General features: G+C 41.5%; 5 pseudogenes; all 5 read left to right on the top strand.

Annotated features, from left to right (window-relative positions):
* Positions 1–466: 466 nt before the first annotated feature.
* LOC134579644 (5S ribosomal RNA) lies at positions 467–585 on the top strand (annotated as a pseudogene).
* Positions 586–972: 387 nt separating this feature from the next.
* On the top strand, positions 973–1,091 carry LOC134579596 (5S ribosomal RNA; annotated as a pseudogene).
* Positions 1,092–1,477: 386 nt separating this feature from the next.
* LOC134580079 (5S ribosomal RNA) lies at positions 1,478–1,596 on the top strand (annotated as a pseudogene).
* Positions 1,597–1,730: 134 nt separating this feature from the next.
* LOC134580074 (5S ribosomal RNA) lies at positions 1,731–1,849 on the top strand (annotated as a pseudogene).
* Positions 1,850–1,983: 134 nt separating this feature from the next.
* On the top strand, positions 1,984–2,102 carry LOC134579799 (5S ribosomal RNA; annotated as a pseudogene).
* Positions 2,103–19,754: the final 17,652 nt, after the last annotated feature.

Genomic DNA, 19,754 nt, shown 5'->3' with positions numbered 1-19,754 from the left:
GATCTCAAAAGCCATCCAGAATCAGGCCTGGTTAGTACTTGTATGGGAGACCGACTAGGAACCTCAGGTGCAATAAGCTTTTGTTTAATTCTTTTTTGCATTATGATGTCATAATCAGATCACTTTTTTCTCTATCCAGAAGCGTATTGTCTTTTGTCGCAACCAGTGTTTGATATTCTACCAAAATCAGTGAAATTGCATTCGACTAGTTTTGCTTATTGCCATAACAGTCTGAAAATGCCTGTTCTCGTCAGATCTCAGAAGCCATCCAGACTGGGGTCTGGTTAGTACTTGTATGAGAGACCAACTAGGAACCTCAGGTGCCATAAGCTTTTGTTTATTTCTTTTTTGCATTATGATGTCATAATCAGATCACTTTTTTCTCTATCCAGAAGCGTCTTGTCTTTTGTCGCAACCAGTGTTTGATATTCTACCAACATCAGTGAAATTGCAGTCGATTAATTTTGCCTATGGCCATACCAGTCTGAAAATGCCTGATCTCGTCAGATCTCAGAAGCCATCCAGACTCGGGCCTGGTTAGTACTTGTATGGGAGACCAACTAGGAACCTCAAGTGCCATAAGCTTTTGTTTATTTCTTTTTTGCATTATGATGTCATAATCAGATCACTTTTTTCCCTATCCAGAAGCGTCTTGCCTTTTGTCGCAACCAGTGTTTGATATTCTACCAACATCAGGGAAATTGCATTCAATTAATTTTGGCTATGGCCATACCAGTCTGAAAATGCCTGATCTCATTAGATCTCAAAAGCCATCCAGAATCAGGCCTGGTTAGTACTTGTATGGGAGACCGACTAGGAACCTCAGGTGCAATAAGCTTTTGTTTAATTCTTTTTTGCATTATGATGTCATAATCAGATCACTTTTTTCTCTATCCAGAAGCGTATTGTCTTTTGTCGCAACCAGTGTTTGATATTCTACCAAAATCAGTGAAATTGCATTCTACTAGTTTTGCTTATTGCCATAACAGTCTGAAAATGCCTGTTCTCGTCAGATCTCAGAAGCCATCCAGACTGGGGTCTGGTTAGTACTTGTATGGGAGACCAACTAGGAACCTCAGGTGCCATAAGCTTTTGTTTATTTCTTTTTTGCATTATGATGTCATAATCAGATCACTTTTTTCCCTATCCAGAAGCGTCTTGTCTTTTGTCGCAACCAGTGTTTGATATTCTACCAACATCAGTGAAATTGCATTCGATCAATTTTGTCTATGGCCATACCAGTCTGAAAATGCCTGATCTCGTCAGATCTCAGAAACCATCCCGATTCAGGCCTGGTTAGTACTTGTATGGGAGACCAATTAGAAACCTCAGGTGCCATAAGCTTTTGTTTATTTCGTTTTGCATTATGATGTCATAATCAGATCACTTTATTCCCTGTCCAGAAGCGTCTTGTCTTTTGTCGCAACCAGTGTTTGATATTCTACCAACATCAGTGAAATTGCATTTAAATAATTTTGTCTATGGCCATACCAGTCTGAAAATGCCTGATATCGTCAGATCTCAGAAGCCATCCAGACTCAGGCCTGGTTAGTACTTGTATGGGAGACCAACTAGGAACCTCAGGTGCCATAAGCTTTTGTTTATTTCTTTTTTGCATTATGATGTCATAATCAGATCACTTTTTTCCCTATCCAGAAGCGTCTTGTCTTTTGTCGCAACCAGTGTTTGATAGTCTACCAACATCAGTAAAATTGCATTCGTTTAATTTTGCCTATGGCCATACCAGTCTGAAAATGCCTGATCTCGTCAGATCGCAGAAGCCATCCAGACTCGGGCCTGGTTAGTACTTGTAAGGGAGACCAACTAGAAACCTCAGGTGCCATAAGCTTTTGTTTATTTCTTTTTTGCATTATGATGTCATAATCAGATCACTTTTTTCCCTATCCAGAAGCGTCTTGTCATTTTTCGCAACCAGTGTTTGATATTCTACCAACATCAGTGAAATTGCATTCAATTAATTTTGCCCATGGCCATACCAGTCTGAAAATGCCTGATCTCGTTGGATCTCAGAAGCCATCCAGACTCGGGCCTGGTTAGTACTTGTATGGGAGACCAACTAAGAACCTCAGGTGCCATAAGCTTTTGTTTATTTCTTTTTTGCATTATGATGTCATAATCAGATCCCTTTTTTCCCTATCCAGAAGCGTCTTGTCTTTTGTCGCAACCAGTGTTTGATATTCTACCAACATCAGTGAAATTGCATTCGATTAATTTTGCCTATGGCCATACCAGTCTGAAAATGCCTGATCTCATCAGATTTCAGAAGCCTCTACCTTAGAATATTTTAATACAGGAGTCCTAATGGAGGTATGCTGTACCTTAAAGACAAAAGGCAAAATAACCACACATAGTGTATACTGTAATATGAATAAGTGGTATATAAAAATAGGGGAAATATGCCCACTCACACTTTCAGGAGCTAACAATATATAGCTCACTGTGATTGCCTGTGGGGTCCGTGAAGGCGACCCTATCCCTTCTTGGGTAGTTGTTCTTTTGTCATTGGTTTTCTAGATTAAAACACAGACATCTATGGTGCAATATTGTGGGTTCCAGTGGTGATATTAAAACAAGTAAAATTTTGTACTTACAAACCCAGAGCCCTCCACATCGGCTCTGGTCTGAGGGTGTATGTAGTTAAGGACTACAAGCCTTCTTTGTGAAAATAGCAGGAGATGCCACAAGTGGTATAAAAAATAATAAACAATTTATTAATCATATATAAAAAAGTAATAATATTATAAGATATCTTCTATACATAAAATACCACTAAAATGGCTAAAAAAGTCCAATGTAAGAGTCTCTTTCCTCACAAGGTCCCCAGGATGCGTTTCGCCGATCTGGCTTCTTCAACTGGGGTTTGGAGAAAAAATCTTTGCTTCTTCCTTGGACTGGCTCCTGCTATAAGTACCTCTTCATGGGTACTGTGATTGATTTCCGGCTTGTTGAATCGCGGGCGTTCACCATGGAAACGGTGACGCCCTGCGTTCCAAGCCTCACTCTCAGTTTGTTTCCTGATCCACTCGTCACTTCCGGTTTCCGTCTGTGTGCCGATACGTCATCACTATGCGCTCGGCACTCGCGATCTCTGTATATGTCGGTTGACATGACAACGGGGAGATTGGTACACAATATAACATATGATTACATTCTTGTATTTTATATTCATTACTTATATATCATTTGAATAAAAAGGTTTATCTTTCGCCTCTCCGTTTGGTATATACAATCTAAACTCCAGCCTCTCCCCTTTGTATATTTTACCCTATTATATTGCCCACTGATATTTTAAAGAGGATTAGAGTTTCTTGTGGGGGGTAATCAGGTTGGCCCTTTTCTGTTTTCTTCTTGACAGGAAACAATGGAGTATTGAACTGGGACACACACTTGATGAGGGCTCCTTTTGCTAGAAGACTGTCAACTTGTTTAGAGATAGCGAGTGCCTCAGCATGTTTCAGTGGATATTGGGGTCTCCGTGGCAGAGCGGCTCCTGGGATAAGGGTGACCACAACCGGTGGGAGACGCAGGCGGCCAATATCATCGTGGCCTGTAGACCATAACTTGACAGGGATTCTGTCTAAAGCACTGGGGGTTTCTTCTAGGGGGGGAGGTGAGGTGCAGCAACAAAGGTAAGGAGCAGAGTACAGAGGTGTCTTTGCGTGATAGGGGTGTGAGTAGTTGTACCTGACCATCAGCAGTGAATGTAATGGAAGCCTGAAGGCGGGATAAAACATCTACTCCCAAGAGGTTAATGGGACATGTGGAAGAAACTACAAATCGAGAGAGTATGTCTGAACCTACGCGCAGAAGCTTAGTTAATGGGTTACTACGGGGCGTGCCGTCAACACCTACACAGGATACATCGGTGTCTGACAGACAGGACGGGTCTGGCAGGTCTTGTTCCCTAAGGACACTGTGGGCTGCACCTGTGTCAACTAAAAAGGTAGTAGGGTGTCCCTCAACGGGTAGGACAACTGTAGCAAGTGCCCCCCCCCCCCCCCATCCCCTGTAGACACTGCCATAACAGGGGTATCAGACACAGGCTTGCCGGTTACCTATTGCAATAAATCTAAATGAGCCTGGTCAGGACCAGTGTATCGGCGTGTGGAAGTAGTGGGAAGGCTAGTCTGGGGAGCCGGGTGCGCAGCAAGGCTCTGTATGAGTACGGGGCGCTCCTCCTGGCAGTCATCAGCATCATACCTCTCAGCAGGAGCCGGAGGATGAGCTCGGGCGTCCGGAGGGGGTGGGGGAGGAGCCTGGGAATACTCAGGTGGAGGGAAATATGGAACAGGTGGAGGTGGTGGCGGTTGAAAATACCCTGGAGGGAAATATCCATAGGCAGCAGCAGAAGAGTTGGAATACCGGGGAAGTTGTGGCCTGTTCAACCTGGGATGAGGGCAATCCCTGCGAAAGTGGCCAGTCTGGTGGCAATTATAGCAAGTTCTAGCTGCGGTCTGGATGCGGCCCCGAGTGGGATTCATGGGCTGGTGCTGTTGCATGGGGTAAACCGGGGGAGGGGGGAGTGCGGTCAGATCTGCAACTGGGGCTGGTGCAGCAAGCATCAGAGGGTTATTCCTTCTCTGCACAGGCTGTGACACTGACTCTAGACCCTTGGCTTACAGCAAAAGTGTGTCATGGGGAATTATTCTATATTCAGGGCGAGAAAGGACTAAGCCTTTACGTATTGTCTCCCTTAAACCGGCCACAAAGGCAGCAGACAACATCTGAGTATGTGCTTTGTTGTAGACACTAAAACCAAGATCATAGAAAGTTTGGGTGAGGCGGGAATGATACTTCTCTACAGACTCGAGTTTATCCTGAACAATATCGTTAATACAGGCGGCTTGGTCAGCTAGCTTATCTTGGGCCCATGTACGGAGTTGTTCACAGAATGTAATACCTGACTGGAAGTCCATGTCAGTGGTAAGAGTTGCATCATTAAAACTCCTAGCCATAATCGGACAATAGGCATCACCAGCTTTAATTTCACACAAACTGTAAAGGTCCCGCCAGGCTGCGGAATATGTTTTACGTATCTGAGCCATTCTACGGTAGAAGGGCATAGGTTGTTTTTCAGGGTAAGGGAGGGAAGTGACCAGAGTGGCTGCTTGTGAAGGATTGAACGTGACATACATCGGTGGAGCCCCCTCAGTAGAAGGGAGTACCTGAAGGTGCACTCCAGAGACAGTTTGTCTCTGTAAAGGTCTGTGATCTCGAGAGCGGAACAAGCTATGCCCGTGTGTGTTATCATCTTCGGGTACGTTCGGGAGATCGTGGTATGAAGCTACATCAAGGGAAGCCGGGGCTCGCGTAGCTGAGGGCCCGGCCGGGGGGAGATCAGTTGCAATATTACGGGGAGTAATCATCTGTGATGTGGTGGGGTGGTAACCTGAGGCCGCCGGGGAAACACCCACAGCATGGGGTGGTCCCGAGGCCGCGGACTCATCCGAGCCGACTGCCATAAGTGGATAGCTGGGTCCTGCATCGGGAGAACATGGGGTGAGGGAAGTTGGATGGTTGGGGGCAGACACAGGTTGAGTCGGGTGTGGAAACCAGGCAGACAGGGCTGAGGCAAGGGTAAACAATGGATCGGAGAGTGCTAAGGTAGGCACATGAGGTGGGAGAGGTAACAGAGTAGGAGTAGTAGGGGCGTCAGCAGCAAGGGGGCGGGTTAGAGTGGAGAGAGCAGCTAGAAGGGATGGTAGGTCGGTGGGAGAATTAGGAAGAGCGTCTGAAGGTGTAGTAGGAGGAGTAGGAGTAGTAGGATGGGTTAAGGAGGAGACGACAGCGAGGAGGGATGGTAAATCGGAAGGGGAGGAATTAGGGAGGACGTCAGAAGGTGTAGTGGGAGGGGTAGGAGTAGTAAGATGGGTTGAGGAGGAGAGAGCGATGAGGAGGGATGATAGATCAGAGGGAGGGATGTTAAGAGAATTAGGGGGGGGATCGGGAGTAGGCGAAGCGTCAATGGGTAAAGGGGTGTGGTTAGTGGGATGACTGAGAGCAGCAGAAATAGCGTTGAGGAGTGACGAGATGTTAGTAAGGGGAGGGGCAGGTGGGAGCAACGAGGGAGAGAAAGAAGAAGAAGAAGAAGGTGGAATAGAAGTATCAGAAGGGAATGGGATGGGATCAGGGATAGGAGAGGGAGGGATGGACGGAGGAACAATAGGAATAGGCGGAGATATCGGGAGAGGTGGCGGACAAGGGAGCGGTGAGGGCGTAGGGACATCCGGGGAGGTCTTGGGATAGGGCGATGACAAAACTGGGTCGGGAACCTGGAAATGCGACTGTAGAGGGGGGCATGGGAAAAATAATGAATCGGCACAGGGTAATAGTAAGCCCCATCGGCTCCAATTACGGGACATAGGGGAGTTGGGGCATGTCCTACAATACTGGGGGGTGGAGTCTGGGCATTAGCTGGGGAAGCTGGCGAGAACCGCTCAGCACACTCTGGGCGCCATCATAGGGCGGTGGCCGTGGGGTAGTGAGGGATGCATCGTCATTACATACATTTCGATGATATACATAAATCGTTTGCCCCTCAAATTCTAGTTCTTCCTCTGTCCAACCTTCCCGTTTGAGTCCCCTTGCAACCCTATACCAGGCTTCTACAGCCTTCGTCAATCCATTATCTAACAACAGACCCTCCTTATCGACAAGTAACTTTCTCCAATCTACCGATAGGTGACATTTGAGAACCACAAACTTTGGCTATTTTCTTTACTTTCAGCATTGCCTCCTCCCCCGCCCTTTCTTTCACAATATCACAAGCCAAAAATCCCTTAGCAGGTCTAGCATGATCCTGCCCCATCTTTATCAAACAAAGAGCGCCACGTGATAGTGACAGTGGAAGGGAGAAGAAGAAGAAGGAAAGTCTACAGTGCTCGACTGCCACAAGGACTCGAGTCCTGTGCGTCTTCCCTAAACGTAGACTAGTCACGAGGGTACGCTCACCCGAGATGGTGGCCACGGACCGGAGCGAGCGTGGGTGACTAACACAGCTCTTGGCAGCAATCACAGGAAAGATAGAGCATAAAGGAAAAGATAAACGTGGCGAGACTAAGTAGGAGACACTTACAAAAATCACACACATAGAGATGAGGGTGAACTCCAGAATCCAAAACAAGCCACACAACACACACGCACACACCAAGGGTAGCCACACTGTAACAACAATTAAACAGGATCCACAAAATAACAGAGAGCAATATGGCCATGTACATATTAAGACATTGATCATTAAACAGTAAACCACAATAATGACAATCCCAGTCTCTCCTTTTTACCAGATCAACTGTAATAACCCCACCCTACACTAGGTGGTCCCAACCCTTCACTGGCTGCTCGTAATCTTCCCAACTCTCCTTATCCCGGGTGGTCCACAGCCCTTCTCCGGCTGTCAATAATAACCCAACCTTCTTGCTCAGGTGGTCCCTAGCCCTTCACCAGCTATCAGGAGCAACCCTCTTGCTCAGGTGGTCCCCAGCGCTGCTATCAATAACCCAACCCTCTAACTCGGGTGGCCCCCAGCCCTTCACTGGCTATAGCGTCCCCTGCCCGCTAGGCAGTCAAGCTAAAATTATTAAGAGCAAAACACATACACCGGCCGTTACACGCATACCCACAAGCACTCAGGAGGGAGATAGACAATTGACAGGTTCATTAAAAGAGGCACCGGATAAGAATTTACCTGTCTTGTAGCCTTCTGGAAGCCGGAAGTGAACACGGAGACAGACCGACACAAAACAGGAGAATACAGGCAACGGCTGTATTTGGAGGTGATCAGGCTCCGGTTGTCCCACTTTCCAGAGGTTCGCTCCGGTCCGTTGGTTTCCAGCCCTCCGAAATGGCCAATCCGAAGCCCCACGTTGGGCGCCAAATGTAATGGAAATCAATCAATAAATTGATTATTTTGTGTATCTGCCCCTGGCCAAATTAAGAAACAGTGCGTGCACGCTCCCTGAAGTAATTCACACCGGACACAAGTTTCAGGTTAATGAAAAACATCATAAGCATTGTCAGAGATAACATTGATTTATGCATCAATTATTGGTTAGGGGTTAAGTGGTTGATTCATTGCTCGTCCTACCGGGTGTGATGTCACTGGCATCTTGTGAGTCTCCCCCAGATTCCAGCGCCATCTTGTTAGTGCAAGTGTTATTTCGATGACTAAGGGAAAACTCCCTGGCCCTAGCGGCCATTTTAGCTAAACTAAATAAATCACATTATGAAGTTATAAATGCTGATCAAAACTATGAGTAAATAGACATTTTACTATAAAAGAAAATCGGATTTACTTTTCATGTCCACAACACTATACACACAATATACACACACTGTACACACTATACACACACTATGCACACACTATGCACACACTATACACAATATACATACACTACACACACTGCATACACACTGCAAACACTATACACACTGCACACACTATACACACACTACATGCACTACACACACTGCATACACACTATGCACACACACTATACACACACTGCATACACTATGCACACACACTATACACACTGCATACACTATGCACACACTGCACACTCTATACACACACTGCACACACTACATGCACTACACACACTACATGCACTACACACACTGCATACACACTATACACACACACTGCATACACGGTGCACACACTATACACACACACTACACACACTATATACACACTACACGCACTGCACACACTATACACACTGCACACACTATACACACACTACACACTAAACATGCACTACACGCACTGCATACACACTATACACACACTGCATACACTATGCACACACTATACACACACTACACACACTGCATACACACTGCACACAATATAAACACACTGCATACACACTGCACACACTATACACACTGCACATACTATGCACGCACTGCACACACACACTGCATACACTATGCACACACTATACACACACTGCATACACACTGCACACACTATACACACTGCACATACTATGCACGCACTGCACACACTACATGCACTACACACTATACACACACTGCATACACTATGCACACACTGCACACTCTATACACACACTGCAAACACTATACACAATACACACTCTACACACACTGCATACACTATACCAGGGGTCGGCAACCTCTGGCACGCGTGCCACTCGTGGCACGCGGGGTGCATTTGACCGGCACGCGAGGCTGCCGACCGATCTACACTGAGGGAAACCGGAAGGGAACTTGCGCGGCGGCGGAACTTCCAGCATCACAAGAACTTGCGATCTGGAGTTCCGCCACTCTTACCTCAGCTCCAATGATCTGTGCCTCGCCTCCAGCCCTCCCACTCTGTCAGCAGCATCCTCAGCCCTGCCTCCTGCCTAGTGATTAGCCCCGCCTCCTGCCTAGTCTTCAGTCCCGCCTCCTACTCTGTCAGCAGCATCCTCAGCCCCGCCTCCAGACCAAGCTTCAGCCCCGCCTCCTGTCCTACTCTGTCAGCAGCATCCTCAGACTGGATGATTTATTTACAGGTCTACAGCAAATCTGTGTGGGGCTTATTGTTTATGGGAGCCAATCAGAAGCAGTAGTGATCACAGGAATCACTTCTGCTCCTGACTGTGTCACAAAATCAGAGATTGCCTTGTCCCTTGTGTCTGCTACTACTATTTCACTGTTTGCCTGTCAGTCCCTGACCCTGAATACTATCAGGTAAATTGCCTTAATTTACCTGGTGCCAGTGCCACATTATTTATGTTACAAATAAATCCTCATCAGGGCATACAGGGATGGTCCCCAAGAGCTGTCAATCTAACTCAAATTAACTTTAATGTGATACAAAAGTTTTATTATACTCATATATATATATATCACATAAATGTTAACTTGTGTTAGATTGTAAGCTGTACAGTCCATTCCCTGGGTGCCCTGGTTTCTATATGTAAAGGCTTAAGGGAATAGCCCCCAAAAGCTTGCAATCTAAGTCAAGTGAGCATTTCCTAATTATGTAAAAAATACAAACAGAAATACTAGCTTGAGTTAGATTGCAAGCTCTTGGAGCCATTCCTGCAATGTGAGAGACTAGGAGAGATCAGACATGAAGTGTGACCAGTAAACTCGACTACAATGTGTCACATTACACTCCACCACTCACACACACACAAATCACACTCAGCCAACCATATGCACAACAGCTACCCTCCTCCACACACACACACACACACATCACAATCAGCCGTACAATACACAGACATCCCACACACAGTAGTAGAACACTGATGCACTCTGAACCACATAACTGATTTTTATTGCTGCGGAGCTCTGTGATGAAATTATGCACTCACTTTGATGTGAGTTGTATCTCTGAGGGCTCTGTGATATGTTCATACACTGCATTTATTACGTTCATATTATTGTGATTGTTTTTGCAGTTGAGCTGTGTGATACACTTCTCCTTACATACACGCGCATTTTATTGCTGTGGGGCTCTATAATACATTCAGCGATGCATTTACCGTGAGGCTAACAAGGTATTTGCGTTGGGCGGCACTTTCCAAAACACAGCTCCAAATGCCCATGCCTTGTTAGCCTTGTTTTATGGGGGCCCAAGAGCTGACCGGTTAGCCAGTTTTGGGCCCCCGTGGGGTGGACAGCTAGTTGTTTTCCATGTGGGCGGCACGGGATCACTGATCTGTGAGCTCTTACTGCTCTGCTCCCTCGCGCGCCGCTTAGTGTTGCTCCGAGCTGAAATACAACATCATATTTCAGCTGCCGGCATCACTAAGTGGCATGCAAGCAAGCTCCCCCGCTGCCTACTTTGCGAGCCTGCCTGCCTGCAAGCCCATCTGCCTGCCCTCCCATGAGCCCCACTGGACCACAGGTAAATTATCCACCCAGCTTTCTCAACAGTAATGAGGCTGGGTAGATTTTTTATTTTTTTTAAAAGAAATAGCAAAAATTTGTGAGTGTTGGGGGAAAAATGTGTGTGTATGTGTTTGTCAGTGAATATATGTGTGTCTGTCTGTCAGTAAGTTTGTGTGTCTGTCAGTGTGGGTCTTTGAGTGTGTGTATTTATATCTTTCAGTGTGTGAGTGTGTGTGTGTGTAAGTTTGTGTCTGTCAGTGAGTTTGTGTCAGTCTGTCAATGAATGTGTGAGTGTGTGTGCCTGTAAGTGAATGTGTGTGAGGGTCAGTGAATGTGGGTGGATGGGTGTGTGTGTCTGTGAGTGAGTTTGTGTATGTCTGTATGTGTGTCTGAGTGATTATACGTGTCTGTCAATGAATGTGTGAGTGTGCGTGTCTGTCAGTGCATGTGCGCTTCTGTCAGTGTGTGTCCGAGTTATTGTGTGTCTGTCAGATTGTGTCAATTCAATTAAAATTTCAATTCAGTGAGTGTGTGTGTGTGTGTGTGTCAGTCAAAATGTGAGTTAGTCTTTAACAGGAAAGGTGGGGCAAATTTAAATTAGAGGGTTCCCAAGTTCATCATGCCTTGGGCAGCACAAATCCAAAATACGCCACTGAATACATTAATACACTCCGTACATAGTTTGAGACCTGTGATAAACTGTCAACTAAGCACTCTCAGTCAATCACTCTCCTAATCTCTGGTATGGCTTCAGGTGGAAGCATAGTTCTGTCTCCTCTGCATCATCATTGGAGGCCGGGTTACTGGGGACCAACCTGCACTGCTAAATGTTAGTGACGTGGATCCTGGCACCCACGGACTCCAGGTAACATGACCACTTAAATACATTTAAGTAGTCATGGTTGTTTTTGGGGACCCTGCTGGGCCCTGCCACGCTCTAAATCAATATTGCAGTAGCTCTAACCTGGGCTTACCCGACTACTGGCGACAAGCTGTGATTGTGGCTGACAGTCCTGGAGGGGGCTCCGAGCATATTGCGGCCTGGTGTGAAGCATGGAAGGGAGGGGCGGCCAATCTCCCACCTGGAGCAGCCTGTGCTAAGCCAAACACCAGCTTGTGCCCTGTCCTCCCTCCTCAGTGAGCTAGGAGCACACGACACCACCACAAAGCCAACACCATGTGGCAACTAAAATGACACGGTGGCTTCTGACCCAGGCAGTGGGAAATGGGATATGCAGGATCGGCTGAACCGGCTCGGACGCCTTTTGGGAGAAGCTGGCAGCTTGCCTGGAATCAGTGGCCCCAGCAGCAGCGATCCCACACCTAATGCCTATGGCTGAGGCCTTCTGGGTGTACCACTATTTTCTAGATCTAATTGTCATTACATGTCTATTTTTGATTGCTCATCCACTACTACTGAAACAGACACAGACATGTAAACCTGGCCTGTTACTGCAAATAGTGCAGTATATAAAAATGGCATACAATCGTTTCATTATATGCCTTGTATGTGTTTTACTTCTCGCTGTTGTGGCAATAAAAGTTGAAATGTAATCTCATTCACAACAAAAATAAAGAATTATAAAAAATAAAAAAGGAAAGAGTATCTTTGTACTTATTTACCCTCTTATTGAAGCCCATTATGTCGCTGTGTCATTTGTTATTTTCTGGTGTTATTAGACTGGGGCTGAACTCTACAGGCCTGTCTGTGGCATGTACACTGTACTAGTAATTTCTGACAAAATGGGACATTTACACCTCCTTTAATATTCCTTACTGCGCCTCTTGATTCATCTTATTTTTCTGTTCAATTTTTTTTTATTGAATTGAAGGCATCAGAATTATGGAGAACAAAATTTGAAGAACTGCGGAAAACTCTGGAGGGAAATTGCACAGATAGATCAGCTGCCATTGTGCAATGTTGGACCAGTCTACCTGAAAAATTCATCTGCTTAACCTCCCTAGCGGTATTCCCGAGCGTGACTCGGGGTTAATTTTCGCTGCCAGAAGCGGTAACCCCGAGTCACGCTCGGGGTAGATAAGATGTACTTACCTCCGCCGCGATCCGCTTCGGGAGGACTGCCTCACAGCCCAGGCAGCCCTCCCACGGCAAATCAGGCCCCCGGGGGCCATGTGATCGCTCTCAAAGAGCGATCACATGGCCCTCTATAGCTGGCTGTGGATCTGCCAGCAGGGGGACTGTTTGAAATATCAGACAGTCCCCCTGCTGGTGGGAAGTATAAAAAAATAAATAAAAGACAAGTGTAAAAATAAATTAAATATATTTTTATATATATATAATATGTATATATATTATATAATAATATATATACATATTATATATATGTAACGTCATACAAAGTGTATTTTAATATTAATATAAGTATATATATTAATATTAAAATACACTTAGAATGACGTTACATATATATAATATGTATATATATTATATATATAATAGATGTACATATATATATAAATACGTATAATTAACCCCTTAAGGACACATGACGTGTGTGACACGTCATGATTCCCTTTTATTCCAGAAGTTTGGTCCTTAACCCCTTAAGGACCAAACTTGGAATAAAAGGGAATCATGACGTGTCAGACATGTCATGTGTCCTTAAGGGGTTAAAATAATAAATAAATAAAATAATAAAATAAATAAATAAAATATTGAAACAAAATTTAATATAAATTATATATGCATATGTAATTTCATTCTAACTGTATTTTGTTATTAATATATATATATCGGTAACAAAATACACTTAGAATGACATTCTATATATATCTATATATATATATATAAAATACAAATAACCGCAAATATATATATAGAGATAAATACATATAATTACATAAAAAATTACATTAGTATACACGTAGAATTTAAATACCTATAAATGCATATATATTAAAATTCTACATGTATATTTAAATAATCTTTTAACGTAATTATGTGATTTGATTAATTAAAATTTGATTGACATGCCTGACATGGAGGCGGAACTGGGCGGGTAATTCAAATGCAAAAAAATGGTACCGCTTTTGGTACAAAATTCCTGACATAATCATACCGCCAGGGAGGTTAAAGAAAATTGCACTTGCGTTGCTTTCGGCCTTTGGGTCAACATATATATGTGAGCAAATCTTTTCACACATGAAGATCATTTTGAATCCGCATCGAAGCCGTCTCACAACTGCTCATTCAGAAGCCTGTGTGAAGCTTAAAGTTACGCAGTATGTTCCTGACATAGAGGAACTAAGCAAGGAAAAGCAAGGACAGGGATCTCACTAAGTTTGTCCTGTAAAAAATAAAAAAATGCTGTTGTATGTTCTTTGTTATTACGTTCTAAAAATATTTTCAGCACGTGTAAATGTAATTAGAAATTACATTAAAAAGCAAAAGACAAATCAATATGATTAGTTGTTCTCTTAAAACAGACCTTCTTTATTTGTTGTCATCATTAATAAAATATTAAACTTTCTTAACCATGCATTCCTCATTGAATTTATTGCCGGCACACCAAGGGACGTCAAAGTTTTATTTTGGCACAGCACTACCAAAAGGTTGCCTACCCCTGCACTATACACACACTGCATACACTATACTAACACTGCACACACTATACACACACACTGCATACACACTATACACACACTGCACACACTATATACACACTGCACACACTATATACACACTATACACCCACACTATACACACTATACACACACTGTACACACTATGCACACACTGCATACACTATGCACACACTATACACACACAGTACACACTGCACACAATATACACACACTACATACACACTGCACACACTACATGCACTACACACACTGCATACACACTATACACACACTGCATACACTATGCACACACTATACACACACTGCATACACTATGCACACACTGCACACTCTATGCACACACTGCATACACTTCATACACTATACACACACTGCATACACATACATTTTAAAAAATTGCAGTTGTTTTTTACATTTCAAAGTTGGGGAGGGGGGTGCCAAATAAAGGATCCGCCCCGGGTGCCAAAAGCTTCAGGTACGCCCCTGTATAGAGGGGAGCCATGTTACTCTGTATATAGAGAGGAGCCATGTTTACACTGTATATAGAGGGAGCCATGTTACTCTGTATATAGAGGGGAGCCATGTTTACACTGTATATAGAGGGAGCCATGTTACTCTGTATATAGAGGGAGCCATGTTACTCTGTATATAGAGGGAGCCATGTTACTCTGTATATAGAGGGAGCCATGTTTACACGGTATATAGAGGAAAGCCATGTTACTCTGTATATAGAGAGGAGCCATGTTTACACTGTATATAGAGGGAGCCATGTCTACACGGTATATAGAGGGAAGCCATGTTACTCTGTATATAGAGGGAGCCATGTTACTCTGTATATAGAGGGAGCCATGTTATTCTGTATATAGAGGGAGCCATGTTTACACGGTATATAGAGGGAAGCCATGTTACTCTGTATATAGAGGGGAGCCATGTTTACACTGTATATAGAGGGAGCCATATTACTCTGTATATAGAGGGAGCCATGTTTACACGGTATATAGAGGGAAGCCAGGTTACTCTGTATATAGAGGCCATGTTATTCTTTTTTTTAAAATAATCTTTATTAAAAGGTTTTACCTTTTTTCTTTTACTTTCGACAAAACTACAAATTACATACAAAAGGTAAAGCATTGCTTCCATTTGAAAAATGCATCCATAAAAAGTTACTCTGAACACTTCTATTAAACAGGGACACTACTTTAACATACATATATATATATATATTTATATAGACAAAACAGAGCAGCAAAGGGAGGAAGGAAGAAACATGTCAAGTGGAGATGTATATCTTATGTCTTATATTGTCCAAGGTATAAAGAGTCGAACCCAGTTTATTTATAAATTTGCATAGAGGTTAGTTTTTGACCTGTGTACTAAAAGGAGAAGAAAAAAGAAAAAGAAAAAAAAAAAACTCTATTTATTTATTACTCCACTCCCAGCATTTCATCCATACTGTTGTTTTTTTTACTTGGTTTTTGTTTGCTCAACAACAGTTCCATTTTTATCTGAAACTTTAGCTGGGCTTTGACTTGATCCCAGGAAACATCCTTATCATTTTTCCAACCTCTTGCAATTACAATTTTTGCTGCTAAAAAAAGATGGATAAGAGTAATTTTCAGATCGTACGCCATTACCGGCCAATTTAGATGGAGCAAAACTATCTCTGGAGAGAGTCTCAGCTCAAGGTTTAAATCTACCGACACAAACTTTTGAATGTTAAACCACAAATTATTCAATTTACTGCACTCCCACCAAATGTGCTTAAAGGTACCTATATCTATACCACATCTCCAGCATAGATGGTTTATTGTAGGGTACATTTTATTTAATTTATCTGGTACTAAGTACCATCTATTTAAAACCTTGAAGTGGGTTTCCAGTAGATTCAACGAGTGTATACCCTTCGAGACTTCAGTCAAAGAAGATCCCCATTGCTTTATATTTATCTCTATATTCAATTCTTTTTCCCAAACTGCTATAGCTGTTGGAGTTTTTTCTTTGTTACACATTTTGCTTATTACCAGAGCTTTTGAGAGTGGTTTGTTTATCTTATCTGTATTGAATAGTGTATTTAACGCATTCTTCAAACTAGTTTTTGATGCTATTAGATGTGACATCAGATAACTTTTGATTCTTAAAAAATTAAACAGTTCTTTTGATGGTACATTATATTCCTGAATTAATTGTGCAAAAGTTTTAATTTTGTCTTCTAGAAGTAGTTGGGACAATCGCAAAATTCCAACTTGTTTCCAATTTTTGAGATTTATGTCTGCAACTTGTTGTTCAACAAAATCAAGTTTTTGATGGCATGGGAATTTATTTTCTATTTTTAAGATTTTTTTTTATTTAAAACCAACTATTCATTAAATGTGTTAGAATTATATTGGAATAATCTTTTTTATGGAGGGATTTGGTAGTATTCCAAATTAAACAGTCCAGACTAGGAACTTCTCCTGCTATTAGTTCTATTTTATACCAACCTTCATTTTTATTCTCTTCTACTTGCATCCTATAAATATGTAGAATTACAGCTGCTCTATAGTTATTTAATATTAAAGGATAAGCTAAACCTCCTCTGGTTAATTTTTGTGTTAATACTAACTGGCTCAACCTTGGTTTTTTACCTTTCCAAATATATTGGGTGAAACTTTTCTGAATCATTTCCAACCATTGGTTAGAAATGTATAATGGCAACATTTGGAACATATAGTTCCATTTTGGAATGACATATGAGTTAATTACGTTTATTCTTCCCCAAAAAGATATTTCTATATTTCGTCGGTTTTTTAACCATTTATTAAGATTTAATAATGAATCTAAAAAAATTTGTCTCCATAATTTTATTTACATCTCTTGTCAATTTAACACCCAAATAATTCATGTTGTTTTCGACCCATGAGAATTTATATTTATCCTTAATTTTATCTTTAATTTGCTTATCCAAATTGATATCCAGAATCATAGTTTTGTTTATATTTAATTTGTAATTGGATATTTTACTGTAACTATCGATTTCTAACATTAGAAAGTCCAATGAAATATCCGGGTTAATTATGGTAATTAAAATATCATCCGCATATAGACTTAATTTCTGTTCAACATCTAGTATTTTATAGCCATTGATCTTTTTATTATTTCCGATTTTCTCAGCTAATGGTTCAATAGAGAGTAGATACAGTAATGGTGAGAGTGGACACCCCTGTCATGTACCATTTTTCAAATGGAACCATGGGGCAGTAATATTTGGTCCTTTAGTGCGAGCTAATGGGTTTGCATATAGGGCCATGATGGCTTTTTTGATCCAGCCATCAAGACCGTAATGCGACAGTACCGCATCTAAATAGGTCCAGTTGACTCTGTCGAATGCTTTTTCAGCATCAATCGACAGAGCCAATACTGGAACTTTGTTTCTTTTGGCATCGTCCAAGATGTTGATAATTTTCCTGATATTAGTATACGAATTTCTCCCTGGAACGTATCCTATTTGATCTCGATGTATGATCAATGGTAAGAGTTTTTTCACTCTAGCAGCCAACACTGAGGCGTATAGTTTGGTACAAACGTCTATCAGGGATATTGAACGATAGTTCTTAACATCAGTAGGATTTTTGTCTTGTTTTAGAATTGGTAAGATGTTGGCTTTTAACATCTCTGTTGGAAAGAAACCTCTTTTAGCTGCACTGTTAAAAGTATTGGTCATATAAGGGCAAATTAATTCTTTGAATGTTTTATAAAATAAATTACTGAATCCATCTGGACCTGGGGTTTTAGACTCTTCCAAATAATTTATAGCCTTCATTATTTCATCTATTGTTATATCTTTGTTTATTGCTTCATTTTGTAATTGTGTTAGCTGAAACTTATTTATTTGTCCTAAATAGTTTTTAATATCTTCAACCATCATAGTTTGAGGTATGTTATATAGCTTACTATAGAAATCATTAAACTGTTGACCTATTTCCTTAGGGGTTACTATGGTTATTCCATTGTTTATTAGTTTATCCACTTTATTTAGTCCCTTTTGTTTTCTAAGTTTTTGTGATAACAATTTATCAGCTCTGTTACCCTTAGAATAATATTTTAATTTTAATCTATCTAAGCTTTTAACCGTTCTTTCCATTAATTTTTGGTTGATTTTATCTTTTATTACTGATATTTTCTCAGAATTTTCAACTGTTGGATTTTGTTTATTATTTTGAGTCAACTTCCCTAACTGACAATGGAGATAAGATAAGTTAATATTTTTATCGATTTGGCTTTGGAGTTTAATGAAATGGCCTCTTATTACTGCCTTGAAGGCGCACCACAAAGTGGGTGGGTCAATATCTTCTGTGCTGTTTTCTTTGAAGTAATTATTTATATTTGTTTTCATAAGTTTTTTATTCAATTCAGTGCCAAGCAAACTGTCATTTAGACGCCAACTATATGGCTCTTTTAAATTTTTTCCAATATCTATTTCACATATTACACCATTATGGTCTGTCCAAATAGTTTCTTTTATATATACTTTTTGGATTTTTTCAATAAGTTTGGATCTATCCAAATCATATCCAACCTTGAATAAGAGAAATGAACTTTGGAGAAATGAGTATAGTCTCTCAGGTTAAAATTGTGAATTCTCCAGATATCAAACAGGTTGAATTCATCTTTGATATTTTTTAGGGATTTAGCCTGTTTGACTACCATTTTATTTATTTTAACACCTTTCATTGTTTTCTTGTCCATTTGTGGGTCGATGACCGCATTAAAATCTCCAGCCAGTATTAAATTTCCTACTTTTTATTTTCTTCTATTTTTTCTAGAATAGATCTTAAATAAGAAGCTGGTGAATAATTTGGGAGATAGACATTGCAGAGTGTAAATATCTTAGAGTTAATTTTGCATACCACTATCAAGAATCTACCATCCACATCTTGTGGCTGATGGATTATTTCAACTTTTAATTTTTCACCAAAGCTACTCCACATTTTTTTTTATGTTTGTTTGAGGCTTGTATGATAAGCGGAAATTTTTTACCACCCCACGTTTGTTTGTCTGATTGCCTCCAATGGGTTTCTTGTAGAAATCCCAAGTCTATATGTTCAGTGACTAAATATTTATATATTAAGGACCTTTTTGTTGTTGTATTCATACCTTGGACATTAAGAGTTAACATTCTTAACATTAAGATTTCTCCGGCATTTTTCCTTCCCTCTCGACATAATAGTCTTCCCTGTTTCCCTCCCTTACTGCACAAACATACATATAACAAAAAAACATATATTTAA

The sequence above is a fragment of the Pelobates fuscus genome, chromosome 12, assembly GCF_036172605.1.
Source record: "Pelobates fuscus isolate aPelFus1 chromosome 12, aPelFus1.pri, whole genome shotgun sequence".
NCBI classification, from domain to species: Eukaryota; Metazoa; Chordata; class Amphibia; order Anura; family Pelobatidae; genus Pelobates; species Pelobates fuscus.
Note: the sequence above shows the minus strand (reverse complement) of the source record. Positions and strands in the feature narration are given on the sequence as shown.